The 14763-nt window shown below is 52.8% G+C and overlaps 2 long non-coding RNA genes across 6 annotated transcripts in view; one reads left to right on the top strand and one right to left on the bottom strand.

The window, feature by feature from the left end:
• Nucleotides 1-14763, top strand: part of LOC128940678 (uncharacterized) — a 257964-nt gene that overhangs the window by 229281 nt on the left and 13920 nt on the right. The window contains exon 1 of one of the 5 annotated variants that reach the window (XR_008483309.1): nucleotides 880-1231. The exons of the other annotated variants lie outside the window; for them this stretch is intronic. This is a non-coding gene — a long non-coding RNA (uncharacterized LOC128940678). Of the gene's footprint in view, nucleotides 1-879; nucleotides 1232-14763 lie in introns of those variants that run through there. 5 annotated transcript variants of the gene reach the window in all.
• LOC128940679 (uncharacterized) lies at nucleotides 8888-13868 on the bottom strand. Its single transcript, XR_008483312.1, has 3 exons — nucleotides 13774-13868; nucleotides 10568-10767; nucleotides 8888-9118 (listed from the first exon to the last, which is right to left on the bottom strand). It is a non-coding gene; the product is annotated as an uncharacterized LOC128940679 (long non-coding RNA).

The following is a 14763-nucleotide window of genomic DNA, read 5'->3' as shown; positions in this document are numbered from 1 at the left end:
TCAGCCCCGGGGCACGGAGCTGGGCTGTGTCTGCCCCAAGCGCGTCTCCCTGATCCGAGCCCAGAGCGGGCACAGCGCTGCTCCGGTCCCCGGGATGTGCCTCCGCTCCCGGGATGTGCCTCCGCTCCCCGGATGTGCCTCCGCTCCCGGGATGTGCCCCCGCTGCCGGGATGTGCCCCCGCTCCCGGACAGGCGGCCGCTGTCCCAGGGAACGGGAGGGGAGGCCCGGCCCCCGCGGGCTCCCCCGCCCCGGGTCCTCGGTGACCCCATCATCCCGCACCAGTTAGGGCTGATGACGTAATGTGGGCGCTTTTTTTTTTCTTTCTTTTTTTTTTTTTTTTTTTTTTTTTTCCCCCAGAAAATCGTGATTAACGGCAGGGGATGGGGATGGGGAGGGCTAGAGGGGGGAATGCCACCGGGTGCTGGAAAGACACGGACCTCTGCAGAGGCTTTCCCGCGGGAAGGCTCCGCAGGGGTGTCTTGGCACACCAGCTCACACACACTCACTCCCGCACACTCACAACTCACACGCGTTCCAAGCCGAGGGCCTGATCCTGCAAATCCCCCTCCCATCCCGCGGGGCGGCCGGGCCGGGCCGGGCCAGCCGAGCTCGCTCGGGCGAGCAGGGACGGCCAGGCCCGAGGCGGCTCCGTTGGAGCCGAGTCCCGCAGCGCTCCGCGGGCTCCGGGAGCGGGGCCGGGGCTCATCCCGCGCTGCCCCCCAAGCTCTCCAACGTGTCCTCCTGGCATCGCCGGGAATGATGGCCCCTTTAAGCTCTTACAAATTGCAGAAGTAGAGGAAGACAGAGAAATAATTAATGTATTAAAACAAGCAGCGAATTCCTCAGGAGGCACCTTATCAACTCCAGCCACACTGGCTTCATCCCTCCTCGTATGCTAATACCCCGTGACGTCACTGGCGCCAGATTGAATGTGAATCAGTTATGAAATTATTAGTTTTAGCTTAAAAAGCAATCTGGCTCTCCCGTGAGTGGGCTTCGCGTTGCTGCGGGTTCTCGCTCCGTGTCCTCCCCGTGTTATGCACACACAGTAGTTGCGACTTTCCTGTCGCAATGAATGAATCAATATTTCCAAAGCACACATCCTAACAGGGGGTGATGTAAAGAAACCCATAGATTAATTGGGTCCCGTTTCTGAGTCGGCTGTGTCTTCCTTATCGATACACACTTTACACCCGAAAGCAGACAGTCGGATTTCCTCCTACTCTTCAGGTAGGCAAGAGCTCCTTGTGATTTATTTCTGTTAAGATCCCACAGAGGGGGTGTTATTCTTTGCCAGCGTCTGAGAAAAAAATACTCAGGAGTTTGCTTTTGCTTTTGCTTGTGATGGAGGAAAATGGGCCAGAAAAGGGGGAAATACAGAAATTGTTTGGTTGGTCGTTTCAAACAGAAATATTTTTATTTACAATTTTGAAAAGGAGAGCATCCCAGCGGTGGAGGGCCAAGGGATCTGAGCGGGGAACAATGGGAATTAACACCATTTCAATCGCTGAGGCCACTCTAATTAGATGTCTGGGTCCGGCGAGATCAAATACCTGAATCTAAACCCCTCGGCTCTGTTTCTTTCGCTTGCAAATGCTTCTGAAAAACGGTTCCTCAAGAAACCAAGCTAGCTCCAAATTCCCCGGAGTCCCTTTCGAGAAGTTTGGCAGATAACAACTTTCTCCGTGGGTTAGGGGGGCCGGCGCGTCCCCTCCCCGCAGCGGCCCCGGCCCGGCACCCCCGGGGACACCCCCGGGGACACCCCCGCACCCCGCTCCCCCCGCAGCTGCTGCGGGACACCTCGGGCTCCTCGGCCCCTTCTTCCCTCCCGTCTCCGGAGAGCTGCGCTGCTCCCATGAATTATGAATAAACTCTCTCCTGGGGAGCCCCGGCATGGGCCCATCTCCGCTCCCGGGCAGGGCAGTGGCACCGGCCCCGCTCCCAAGCCCCCAAAGCAGGGAGGGGAAGGAGGCAAAAGGAAAGAAAGAAGGAAGGAAGGAAGGAAAGAGAAAGAAAGGAAAAAAAAAAAAAGAAAAGAGAGAGAGAAAAAGGAGAAAAGAAAGAAAGAAAGAAAGAAAGAAAGAAAGAAAGAAAGAAAGAAAGAAAGAAAGAAGAAAGAAAGAAAGAAAGAAAGAAAGAAAGAAAAAGAAAGAAAGAAAGAAAGAAAGAAAGAAAGAAAGAAAGAAAGAAAGAAAGAAAGAAAGAAAGAAAGAAAGAAAAGTTGTAACTGGCTGAGAAGTGAGTTTTCTGACTAATGAAATCCAAAATGAGCGGCGAATATAAAGTATTGTAAGATTTCTTCCCTGCACCCCAGGCACTGATTGGCAATACTTTTTTTTTTTTTTTTTTTTTTTTTTTTTTTTTTTTTTTTTGTGCGTTGGTTTGAAAAGCAGGAAGAAATGTAATGAATTGAGTGCTGTCAGAGATGTCTTCTCTGTTGATGTGGTGAATGGCAGTAGCTCCCTGATCCAGTGCAGGTGCAGTAGAGCTGGGGAATAAAAGAGGGGGGCTCTCTGTTCAGTGGAAAAAGCACATTCCCTACAATAGACCACACACTGCCAGCCAGCACGGCATCAGCTCACACTCTCAGACTTTTTTTCGCCTCTTTCTACAGTCCTGAGCTCACAAAATGGCTATACATTAGCACTAGTTAGGGTTTGCTTTTAATGAACAGTTGTGACTCCTTTTGACCAACATTTAAATCTGCTGTGCTCTCTCTGAAGACAGGTCTGTTTTGATCACAGGTTTTAAAAAATGGCCCGTTTCCTAACAAGGCGGCTTATTCAGGGCCATCAGTTGCATTTGATTGCAAGAAAAAAAAAAAGCTCTCGATTAATAAAACGCATTTCCCAAGTGCTTCTAACGGGGAAAGTTTTTTGCTTTTTTTTTTTATTTTATTTTTTTAATATATAATAAAGTGTTGTGGGGAGGAGGAGACACACTGTTTTTATATGGATGAGATGGTCTAATCCTATACACGAACGCATTTTAATCCTGTTTAGAGATAACCTGTCTCCTTTTTGGCTTAATATATGGATACAAACTTTGCACTCTTATTAATTCAGTCCAGATTGTTTTATTGGCTTATTTCCATAATATTTTTTAAACTTTTTTTTTACCCTCTCGACGATCTGCTCAGAGTAAGCTGGGTTACACTTGGTTACACAAGTTTTATTCGAAATTATTTCCAGGGCGAGGGCTCACTCCTCAGCCAAGGGGAATGATTGATTCTGTCCCTCTCCGCCTCGATTTGATGTGCCTCGTCCTATCGCGGCCAAGCCAATGAGCCGGGATTTTCATGGCATCCCGGAGCAGCCCTTGCTGATTTCTCTCGCACCTAACCTGCAAGAAGTAGATTAAGCTCTTTTGGATATACTTGCTGATGCATTGCGCTGAGGAAAATTGCTCGGCGTTTGCTTATAGAAACCCATGTTACTGTGAATGTTCTTTTTTTCCCCCTAATCGTGGTAACAAATAGCATCAGCTCCTGGAACAGTTTGGCAAAGCCATTCTTGCCTGAGTAGCGCTAAACGGGAGAAGCTGACAGCGACCCGGTTATTACCTGAGCCCCGAGGAGCCCCCAGCCGATAACAGAACGTGCTGGCAATAAATGACATTAGAGGCACCGGCCAGGTGCACATTTCCAGGGGCAGATCCCGTCATCCTGCCCACAAAGAATGGACCTTGTCCAAACAGGGGACAAGAGATCGATTCTGCTGTTATCGCTCCATCATATCATTTCGTATCGTATCGTATCACATCGATAATCCCGTATGAAAAACGTCTCGTTTCCACTTTGTTCGGGACGTTTCAAACGCGCCGGAGCATCGTCACCTGACAGCGCCTTATTTACTGCCAACAAGTTGCAGCCCCCCAGCCCCAGCCCTGGCCCCCGGCAGCTCAGGAACAATCGCGGGGGAGTTTTCCGGGGGTGCCGGGGCCGGGGGAGCCCAGCCCAGCCCCGCTCCCCGCGCCACCGGACAGCCTTTGTGTCCTCCTGCTGCACACACCCATAATTAATCCTCCTTCTTACCGCTTACATCCCGGACCCAAGGGGCAACTCAAACCTATTTAGATCGCCTTGGTTGGTTGCACAAATTTAAGTGGCAAATGAGTTATAAACCTAATAACTGCTTTAATAAAAATAATTATTTGATTATGGCAGAGGAAATTTGCTGGAGTGCGGGGATGCGGCTGGGTTTGCGTTTTGGTGGTGGGTGAGGTTCGTCTTTGCTTGGAACTCAGGCGCCTTTAGAAAACGTTACTCTGAGGAAAAAAAAATTCCCAAACTCAAAACAAAATGAAAAACAAACAAAAACCACCCCAAAAATCAAAATCCTAAAAGGCTTTATATTAAAAAATCGCCCTGGTTCTCGGAGTACCGTGAAACATTTCCCGTGATATTCGAAAGAAGAATTAATTTGTAAACAGAAAAATCAATATGAGATTTGGGTGGCTTTGAATTAATTGAAAACAGTCAACACAGAGGACCATTAATCACAAACGCTGGTACCTCTTTCGCTTTTTCCCCGTTAAGGATGAAGTTTCTGCGCCTCTTTCAAGTGTATTTATGCTTCTGGTTTTACAAGAAAAAGTGAGGATGCAACAAGACCAGTCGCGTTGTCCTCTCTATACTTTTAACGCTAGCATATTGTTTGATTACTAATTCGAGTTAATATGATCTTTATGGCAACATAACAGTGGATAATTGGCCCTTTTTCTGAACAACAATGTAAATCACAATCGCTTTATTATTTAATAACGTCAAACGCTTCGTTGGATTGGCCCCGACAGAGAAGACCTTTTCTTTCTAGGCAGTGTTGTTGAGAAAGAACAATGCAGATCTAATTGTGGAGATTTCAGAAGTTGGCTCCTGTAAATGAACAGCTTAGATATGGAAGTTCCAGCAGATGTCTGCACTTTTCCCTGTGACAAACCTTGTAACCCCCCTTCCTCCCCCTCTGCCCCGTCCTCCCCCCTCCCCGACTTATTGAAGATTTTTTGTTCTCACATCCTAGCAACAACCTAAATCTTCCAGTCGCGAATACACCCCTTTCCCCTGGTTGCTACCCAGCCCTCAGATGGCCGCCTCAAGCGTACACACCGAATTAGCGCTCGGCCAAGCCGCGCTCGCCCCGGGCCCCCCATCAGCTGCGGCCGGGGGTGTCGGGCCGGCGGGAGCAGCCGGGGGGCTCGGGGCTCCCGGCGGTGCCGCCGCCTTCTCGCCAGCCCCGCCAACGTACCGGGGATTTGTTTTGCAACACTTCAGAGGCGGCTGCAAGTTGCGCTCGCCGTTATGTGGCAGGAGAGGTGCCCGGGCCTGCCAGCGCCGGGGGGTGCGGGACGGGCCCCCCCGATGTGCCACCCTCAGTGCTGGGGTGCCCCTGCCTCGGGCCCCTCTGCCCTGGCAGCAGCAGGAGCCTGTCCCGGCGGCGGGGCCGGGGCTCCGAGGCACAAGTTGAGCGATTTCTGGCGGAGGGGGGCGCACCCCGGTGCGGATCCGCTCCCGCAGCTGCGCGGGTTTTCCCTGGCGCTGGAGGCGCCCTGCCTGGGATGGGCCGCTCGGGGCAGGGTCCCGCTCCCCCCCGAGGACAATTCCAGGAGAGGAGCTGACTTGGCAAACTTTGCGGTGGGCGCTGGCAGCGCTGCTGGCCCCGGCCCGTCCCAGCTCCCCCGGCCCCAACAATGCGCGCTTGGCTGCCGAGAGAGCCCCGTCATGGGCAGGGGGGAGCAAGGGGACGCGGCAGGGCCATGGGTGCCGGCCCTCCGGTGCCAGCTGGCTGTCTAGAGGTGAGGCAGGTACACCAAATCTGAGATATTGTCCCTTACGTTAGTGCGTGGTGTTCAATTAGTTGATTTTTGACAAACCATGTAAATCCTCTTGTGCCTCCAGCGCGGCGCAGCCCCTTTCTGCTCCCTCCGGTGTGCTGCTCCCCCAGCTGCCCGCGGCAGGAGCCCCCAGGGACAGCGGTGCTCCCTCGGGGGTGCCCGGGGCCGGGCCCTCAGCGGGGCACCGCAGCCTCACCCCTGCCACGAGTGATGTTTTTGTTCGTTTGCGAGAACCCACTCGAGGGAAGCACTTAAAACACTGATCACTGATCACTAAAATTACCCGAAAAAGTAATCCAAGTTGATTGTATCGCCCTGCCTGCAGCCGTGGGAAGCAGTTGATGAATCCCTGTTGACCTTTGAGCTTTTTCGCCTCGAGTGGGTAGAAAAATCTGGATTTTTTCCCCCCTCCTCCTAGCTTTCCCGGCTTGTTTGTTTGTCTTACAACTTTCCTTTTCCCCGCTGACATCAGCTGGCGGGGGGAGCGCCGAGCCCGCCGAGCGCTGCCCGTGGGAGTGCGGGAGCAGAGGGGGCGCAGCGGGGAGCGGGGGTCGCCAGCGCTCTCCCGGCCGGCAGCCAAGGGTTAACTGTGCCAGGGATAAAACTGCGCGGCTTCCCCCGAATGCTTTGGAGGGGACAGCGAGTCCCGCAGCCCCGGAGCAGCGGGCCGGGTCGGGCCGGGCCGGGCCGGGGGCAGCCCAGGCGGCAACCACTCCCCCGCAATGAGCTCATTTCCATGTCTGCGCCTCCCGCAACTGTGAGAAAATCCGCCGGGACATCCCGCGTGCCGATGCTGCCTGGGCTGCCCCGGTCGCCTTGGTGACAGAGCCCGGGGGGAGCTACACACATAAAATAAAGCGAAACTGTTCCCGGGGCCGGCGCACGGCAGGGACAGGGGGATAACCCCACGCCCACGCGTGTCGTTCGTGGGGCCGGGCCCTGAACGCCCGCCCGGAGCCGTGCGCGGATGGGGCGGGGAGGGGCCGGGGCAAAAGTGCCCGGGGACAGGCCGGGAGGGGGAAGGGAGCGCTCAACAGCCCCACACTTATCAATAACAAGATGTATAAATATCAAAGTGAAGGAGCCCGAGTAAGTCTTTCTAGAAGCGCGGAGGAAGCTTAAGCAGCTTTCTTTAATGGTGATTTGTAGCTCTGTAAGGGGCACGGATAGCAAATACCCTGCAGGTGCATGTTGTAACACTGCCATCCGGACTTTAATGTAGATTACTCTCCAACTCGTTTGATCGGTCCTTTGAAACCCTTTACAATTGCCTGTGACGAACCGCCAGTCTCAGGTTTTTTTTTCTTTGAATAATGCCTTAAGGGTAAGTCCTCGGGGCTTTTAAAGATCTCCAGCACATTAAAAAAAAAAAAAAAAAAAAAAAAAAAAAAAACCAAAAAAAACCCAAAAAAACCCCCACGTTAGGTTTTTACTTTAGAGCGTGGGTCCATGTCTCTCAACTTGGGGCTGTTAACAGGCATCTTTTAAATCATTAATCGTCTAATAACCATCAACTTTGGAAGGGAGATACGGGCATCTTCTAAAGACCTCCAAACATTTCTGTGGCATTTGGGAACACACTGGTTAAAATTTGGGAGGCACACAGCCCATCCCTCCTGCTGAAGCCCTGGAGCTGGTGGGTCTCGGGTGTTTATGGACTCTCAGCTGGGTAAATCTGTGCTGAAGGCCTTTTCCCTGGACATCGAGAACCTGCCGGAGTGGGTTTGGAGAGCAAATCCGAAGGGTGATGCAGGGGACAAGCCCGGCCAGGGGCCTCCCTGAACATCCCGCATCCCGCCCCTGCTCTGGGACCCTCACCCTGCTGTGCTGGTGCCTTCTAGCAAAGAGTGAGCGGGTTTTGAGGGGGTTAAAGAAAAAAAAAAGACTCGAAGACACAATAAATCCTTCAGATGTTTCCACTCTCACAGCAAATAACGTTTAACCTTTAATATTTATTCGTTGCTATTAATTCAAAAAAATAATTACTGAACTTTTGGCCCTTCAACTTCCACAAGCGGGGCTTTGTTTCTCTAAAATAAACTTGGGAGAAGCGATCCCTCCGTATCAAACTAGGGATTTGAATTAAAGGCCCATTTGGGACACTTGAGACTACAAAGGGTTACACATAAATAAATGCCACATTTGCCTATTGCAAAAGTTTTCTCTGTCCTTTCTCAGTCACAACGGGGGAGGAAAAAGCCGTCGTTTATTATCTAGTGCTGGGCAGGAGCAGCCCCTCCAGAATGTGCTCTTAGATTTGGCCGGCAGAAGAGGGACTCTTCCCCCCCTACCCCCCCAACAGCAGCTCCTTTTGTTCTCCAGATCTCTTTCCCAATTTCAAGCTTCACTTGCAGATCCTAAGTTTGTTTGTTAATGACGCTATTACCATCTGGCTCGTCCTACTTTCCAAAAGATATAAATCTCCCCAGTTTCATTGCCTACATTATCATCTAAGTGCCACCATAGCTGGAAGAAAAATATGCTTTCAAGGTTGCAAATTCTCTTGCACGGAGCGAGTTCCCCGGGCGCGGGGCTGCCGCCCGCCCCGCCGGCAGGGACGCGGCCAAATGGATTTCACCTTGCAGCGACGCTGGCAGAGGGAGAGACGGCCGCATTTAAGTTTTCCACCAGAAACTTAAGTGAATCTTCCCCCCATCCCCCGCCCCCCGTCCCTCTCGGCCCCTTTTGTGGCTGTTTAATGCATCTGGCTACTTTGAACCGTTATCTTCCGCGGGGACAGGGCAGGATGGGTCCCGCTCCTGGCGGGCTCCTGCTTGCCCTCACCCAGCGTGAACCCCCGGCTCTGCGCCACAAGTCCATATTCCATCCGTGGGGATAAACCTTTCCCACAGGCGCGGGACAGTAAAGGGGAGAAAACTTTGGGCTCCTCTTGGTGCAAAGCGGCCGCAGATTTGTGTGCGTTTAAGCATAAAGGGACGGGGGGAGGGCGAGAAGGGGTGGGGGAGGGAGTTGGGTCGGTTTGTGTATGGGCTCCACAATGACTCTATTTATTCGCTGCAACCAGCCTGGGCAGATTGAATAGGCGAGAGAGAGACACTCAGCCTTCCCAACGCGTGGGCTTTGTGGGATCCAGTCCCCACTAGCAGATTTCGACTGCTAATTTCCCATTCTCAGGGGTCTCCTGCGAGGAGACACGGCCGTGCCCATCAACTGCGGCTCCCCCAAACACTGTCCATGTTTCTGGTCCTTAACTTCTCTGCGTGCAAGTTTGGCGTCAGGAGAAGTTTAATCATTTAGTGTTTCTTTGCTGGATCTCCGGGATTGTTTCTGTGGACTAAAAAAAAAAAAAAAGCACCAAAAAAAGCGCCAAATATTCTATTTGACTATATGTGAATGCACACACACACACACACATACACACACTATTGTCAAGCGAGGGAAAAGATACTCCTTGAATATTGGAAAGAAACCCAGGGATTTTTTTTCCCGAGTGATCTGATTGTTATAAATAATTACGGATGAAAAGAAAACTCACTTATTATGCACTTCTAATACTGTGACTGCACAAGAGAGAAAAGGGGCCAAACCAGTGATTAATTAATATCGTACTGGCGTAGCTATTTTCTCGCGAAAGGCCTTTCCCCCCTCGCTGCTACTGAGTTATCATTCCAGCTCGAGTCATGTGTAGCTAGGAAGGGATCTTGTTTATAAATTTATATGACGACCTTTTCTTTGTGTGCGCTCTAAAGTTGATATGGACAAATTGCAGAGGTATACAATTTAAGTAGATGCACTTTTAATCACCGATCATTAAAATGGTTATGTTAAATATACTCAATTACATGCATGACTTCACCCTAACAGTACTTTCTATTCTCCCAGCTGCTCACGTATTCCTTAACTATAGTCAGCAGAAGAAACTCGATTATGCTGAATCCATACATTTCTATGGATTTCATCAGCCTAATTAATGCTTCAGTGTGGTCCATGTGTCTGAATGGTCCCTTTGCTATTACTTGGGTAAGGAGGCAGTGCTGGAATGCAGAGGGTCTTTCTTTCAAAGATACCCATGGGGGTCACTCTAGGACTCTAATGGCAAAGGTAGCAAGTGTTAAATAGCAGAAACATGCAGAGAAAGGGAAGGCAGCGATGTAAAGGGGACATTGATACTGTAGGTATGCCCAACAGGTCAGTGATGATAATTAAAACGCTTAAAGAAGAAAAGGTAAATGGAAAGCTTCCACAATTCGCAGCATGCCTGGTTAAAAGCAAACGAACCAGCGCAAAGAAACGCGCCTCGCTGATCCTGACGAAAAAAAAAGTTGACAGCAGATTTTTAGACTAAATAACTACTAGGGCAGCCTCTTCTGTGAGCACCGGGTTTGAATGCCGCGTCCCTTCCCTAATTTTGTCGTTGTCGAAATGCAGCGTGTCAGGGAGAGGATGCCCGGCCGGGCAGAGCGGGCGCTCCCACGCTGCCGCTCCTGGCATCCCCGGGGCTTCCTGCAGCCCCCTGTCACCGCAGATGCTCGGGGAGCCGGGGGAAGGAGCTCTCCCCCTCCCCTCCGCGGCTTTCTTCCGAAACCAAGAAGCGATTAAAATGAAGGGGATGTTGCAGCCTTAGGGGAAACAGCCAATGGCGGCTTTTATAACACATCTTCCCATCTTAGCATTTAGCGGGATATAAAAGGCACGCGTCCTGCTATTCCAGCAACATTTTAATGGACGAGAAATGCATCGAGATTTTTTTTCTTTTTTTTTTTTTTTTTCTCCCACCTGTTGTAGTAGAAGACCATCTGATCACACCTTTCTCTGGCGGCTGGGAGACGTGAGAGAAAATCAGAACTCTTGCTCGTCACCCAGTGCTCTGCCAAAGAGGTGATGTTGGAGCCCGCATCTCTTCCCTGTTTCTCCACCAAACAATCGACAGCTCAATTGTCCTAACTTCGAGTCGGTGCCTCTCTTCAGCCTTCATCCTTCAAGTGGAGAGAGAAAGCAGGGAAGATTTCAGATCTATAACCAAATTATAACCTAGGAACTTTATGCTTGTCATGCTAATTTAATGACTTTTATAGTAAGTGTAGACTTTCTGTCTTTTGAAATTAGCTCTTCAAAACGCTTTGTGTAATGACAGGCACTAGACATAAGAGACAAATGCACAAGCAATAGTGGGATAATAATCTGGCAAACACTGCACCATTTAATATTAAAATGGAGAACAAAGTGCGTTAAATTTCAGCGTAGAGGTGCATCATTGTCTGATGCCCCCGGTGCACACCTGGGCTCCAGAGTGAGCCGAGGAGGGGGTGCCCTGCGACAGCCGCCGTGCCTGGGTTCACCTGGAAAATGAGCAAATACCAGATGTGCAGCACAAAATAGTCCTTCACCTAATGCCTTCTGGTCTCTTCGCTTTCTGGTGGTGTTCACACGTGTCTATGTGCTGTAAACATCCTGATTTCCACAGGCTGGTTCTGCTGGGCCCGGCCTCCCGCGGGAGGGTGAAGGCGCCGCACTCGCACTGCAGGGCTCGGAACGTTCACATCCACATCCCTCCCTCCTTCAGAGCGTCTCTGTGCTCACATGCCATGAGTGGTCCAGAAATCTGTCCGAGAGATGGTGTCGATAACAAAGGGAGGAGTAAACCCAAAGCTATAGGTGTATTACAATCTGGGCGACTCACTCATTGCCTATAATTGTAAATAAGGTAAGTTCACACGACGATCGAGTAACGAGGGAACAAGAGCCCCATTTTAATCAGGTGGTTATCTCTCCTTGGTGGAGATCAGAGCTCCATTGCTCCTGGCCTTCTCATTGTGCCCCCCTGCTGGAAATGACAGCTCCTTCAGAAATAACCAACTTGGTCCCTGGATGGGATTTCAGCTCTTTTGCACTACACATGTACCAATTGTCATTTTACAGCTACTGCGAAACCCCTAAATTATATAAGTGTATAAACTCGGCCTCATTAAATCCCCCCCTTTTGGATAGCCTCAAGTTTGGAGAGCATATTACTGTAAGCCAGAGAAGACTTAAATTATATCCGAGTGGGGATTGAAACACAGTGGCACTTAGGCACACTTCTTGTCTCAGCTACAGAGGTTTCATTTCCCCCTTCGGAGTCTTATAATATTACAAATGCAAAGTTTCCTTATGCCAAATCAAACTATCTGAAATCCTGTTTCTTGACTGAGCCTCCGGGGCTCTTTTTGGTGAAGACAAAACCACAAAGATATGATTAAACACCATAGCCTGACCAAAGCGGAGTTTATCGTTCATCTGAGAGAGCTTCCTAATTTGAAACCAAAGCCGGTCCCTGCCAGAAAGCATCTGAACGCGCTGTGTGAGTTGTTTTCCTGCGCATGTGTGGGGCAAATCGGGGTGTGCAGCAGGGACAGGGCACGGAGGGCAGTGTTTACCCCGCGGCTTAGAGCACACCCTGCCCGCGGGTTGGTGTTTCCACCCAAGGCTATGATATAAAAAGAACCATTTCGGAGGGAGCCCCGTGCCCACGGGAGCTGCCGCTGCCGCCCAGGGCCATGGCCGGGCCGGGGGCTCTGCCGGGGCCCTCCCCGTCCGTGCCTCGTCCCCCCGTGGGGCTCCCCGGAACATCCGCGCTGAATTCCCTTTGGGGAGAGACCCGGGAGAGGGGCACGGCCCTGCGGAGCCCCCAAAGCCGCGTTTGTCGGGAGGAGGCCGCCTTTCCCCCTTCTCCAGCCCGCGCAAGAGGGTCAGTGGTTTAACCAGGCGTCACCAGGACTTCGTTTTATCCCCGGTCCAGTGAAGCGTGTGGCTTTTAGTGACTGATGGCCGCTGTGGCTGTACGCGGCACAGTTGCTCTCACGGTGCGTGCTCCAGATGGGCACGTCCCGCAGGCTCGGGGCGGGGGGGGCACGGCCGCTTTAGAAAGGCCACCGAGACACTGAGATTTGTTCTGGGTCAACCCTCCCCTAACGCCAAAGTTGGGAAACAACTTTCGCAGCGTGTGTCGGGAAGGGAGGGAGCGGCAGCGGGTGCCGCCGTGCGGGGCGCCGGCTCTCGGGGCTGCCGGGGCCACCGTGGCTGGGGGCTGTCCCCCCGCCCGCCCCGAGCATCGCCCCCGTCCCTCTTCCTCGCCGAGCCCCGGACGCGCAGACAGCACGTTTCCAAACTTTGAAATGCCAAATCACGTTATTGCTGTGGCAGGAGGCTGCTTTCGTATCTGTGACAGCTGAGTTTTCCCCATCGATTATGTGACACTGCAGTTCATTTACACAGCTCAAAAGCTTAAAGACACTGGAGGAGCCCCCGGTTTAACCCGAAATCCTAACAGAAAGTGAATCAACTTTCTGGCCAGTGTTTAAACTGATAGATCAAAACTTAATTTGGAGAGACAGAAAGGGAGAGAAACGACAGCACGGATTTATCTTGCCCGGCGTCCTTCGCTGAAACTTTAGAAACTGCGGCGTGGAAAATCCAGGGCCGAGATGCTAATGAGAAGGAGCGCGTTGGGTGTTCAGGGATGTTATAGATTTCAGAACGCAGATCACAGCGCCTGATTTTTTTGTGCGGGTGCGTGAAGTAGGTGCATGGCCCGGGGCTGCCGGGTGGCACCGGGCTCCGGGGCGTCCCTGCCCGCGGCTCGGGCAGAGCTTCCCGGCCGGGCTGGAGCCTCCCGGGCTCGCCCATCCCGAGCGCCCCGGCCCCGGGCGGCAGGGAGGGCTTGGGGAGAGGGGGCGCTGGGAGGGTGGCATTTTCCTGTCCCCCATGGAGACGGGATCATCCCCCTCATCCTGCCGGGTTCTTCCCTGGGGTTCTTTTAGTGGGGGCTTTCCAGGAGCCAGCCCAGCGCCCGGTCCCCGCCGCTCCCTCCCCCGTCCTCGCCGAGGTTTCATTACTTGCTGTTAGTGCCTGGAAACAATAAAGGATGTGGGACTGGGCTTTTATTGATTATTTGTCACCCTGTATTTGTCAGTTTCAATAACTTTTCCTGAAGTTTTACTTACGGGCACTTGAGCTTTCGGATTAGGCCAGCTCTGCGGATTGCAGTGAGGGGTAATTATCCGCTGGCCTGCTTCCCTGCAGCCGGAGAGAAAAGAGCATTAACGTATAGAATGGGCAGGATCCGGCCTGAGCCCCCCCTAAAGCGCTGCCCGGGCGAGAGGCGGGAGCGGCCGCGGCCCCGCCAGCTGCCCCGGCCCCCCCGCCGCCCGCAGCTCCGGGGTGCAGCGAGCCCGCGCTCTGCCTCCGGGGGCCCCGGCCGGGGGGCTCCCCCAGGCCGCCGGAGCCCCCCCTTGCCTCGGTTTGGAGGCGAGAGATCAGCCCTCGAGAGACGGTCCCGCTCTCGGGAGGGGGGACCCACGGCGCTGGGGCCCGAACCGGGGCTCTCGGCTGCGGCCAAATCCCCGGGATTCAATTAAAAAGCTGGCTCGCGCCGCTGGCGGGGAGGCGAAGCCGGGGGATTTGTATTATGAAGATCGACTCTTCAAAACTGCCCGCCTGGCAGCCCGGCCGCGCCGAGGGGACCCGGCTGCCCCGGCCCGAGCCCCGGGAGCGGCGGCGGAGCCGCGCCGGGGCTGCGGGCACCTGCGGAAAGCGGGAGCGCCAGCGGCCCCCGCCTCTCCCGCAGCGTGTTCAGAGAGGGGGTGAAACCTTCCTCGAGGGAAAGGACCCTATCCCTGGCCATCCTCCCTCCTCTCATAAGTTTCCTACGTCTCCCGAGCGCTGCCCGCTGCTCCAGCCGTAGGCACTGTGAGCACGCTGAAGGCGAGCATCATCGCTCCGCGGGCTGGCAGGGTGCCTATCGTGGCGAGGATAGCGTTTGATGTGCTGTATCTCATGCCACTGCAAGCTAAGAGACAAGCGAACACAGAGTGCCCAGTTACACGGGATTTAATTACAGCGGAATGCATTCTCCATGCTGATTAGGAGCAAAATCAATCGGGGGCTTATTTGCCACAATGAACCAATAAAAACCCAATTTATTAAAGCAATAA

The sequence above is a fragment of the Melozone crissalis genome, unplaced genomic scaffold (assembly GCF_028551555.1).
Source record: "Melozone crissalis strain CALT ecotype California unplaced genomic scaffold, PUWL_Pcris_2 ptg000034l_1, whole genome shotgun sequence".
Taxonomy (NCBI): domain Eukaryota; kingdom Metazoa; phylum Chordata; class Aves; order Passeriformes; family Passerellidae; genus Melozone; species Melozone crissalis.
Note: the sequence above shows the minus strand (reverse complement) of the source record. Positions and strands in the feature narration are given on the sequence as shown.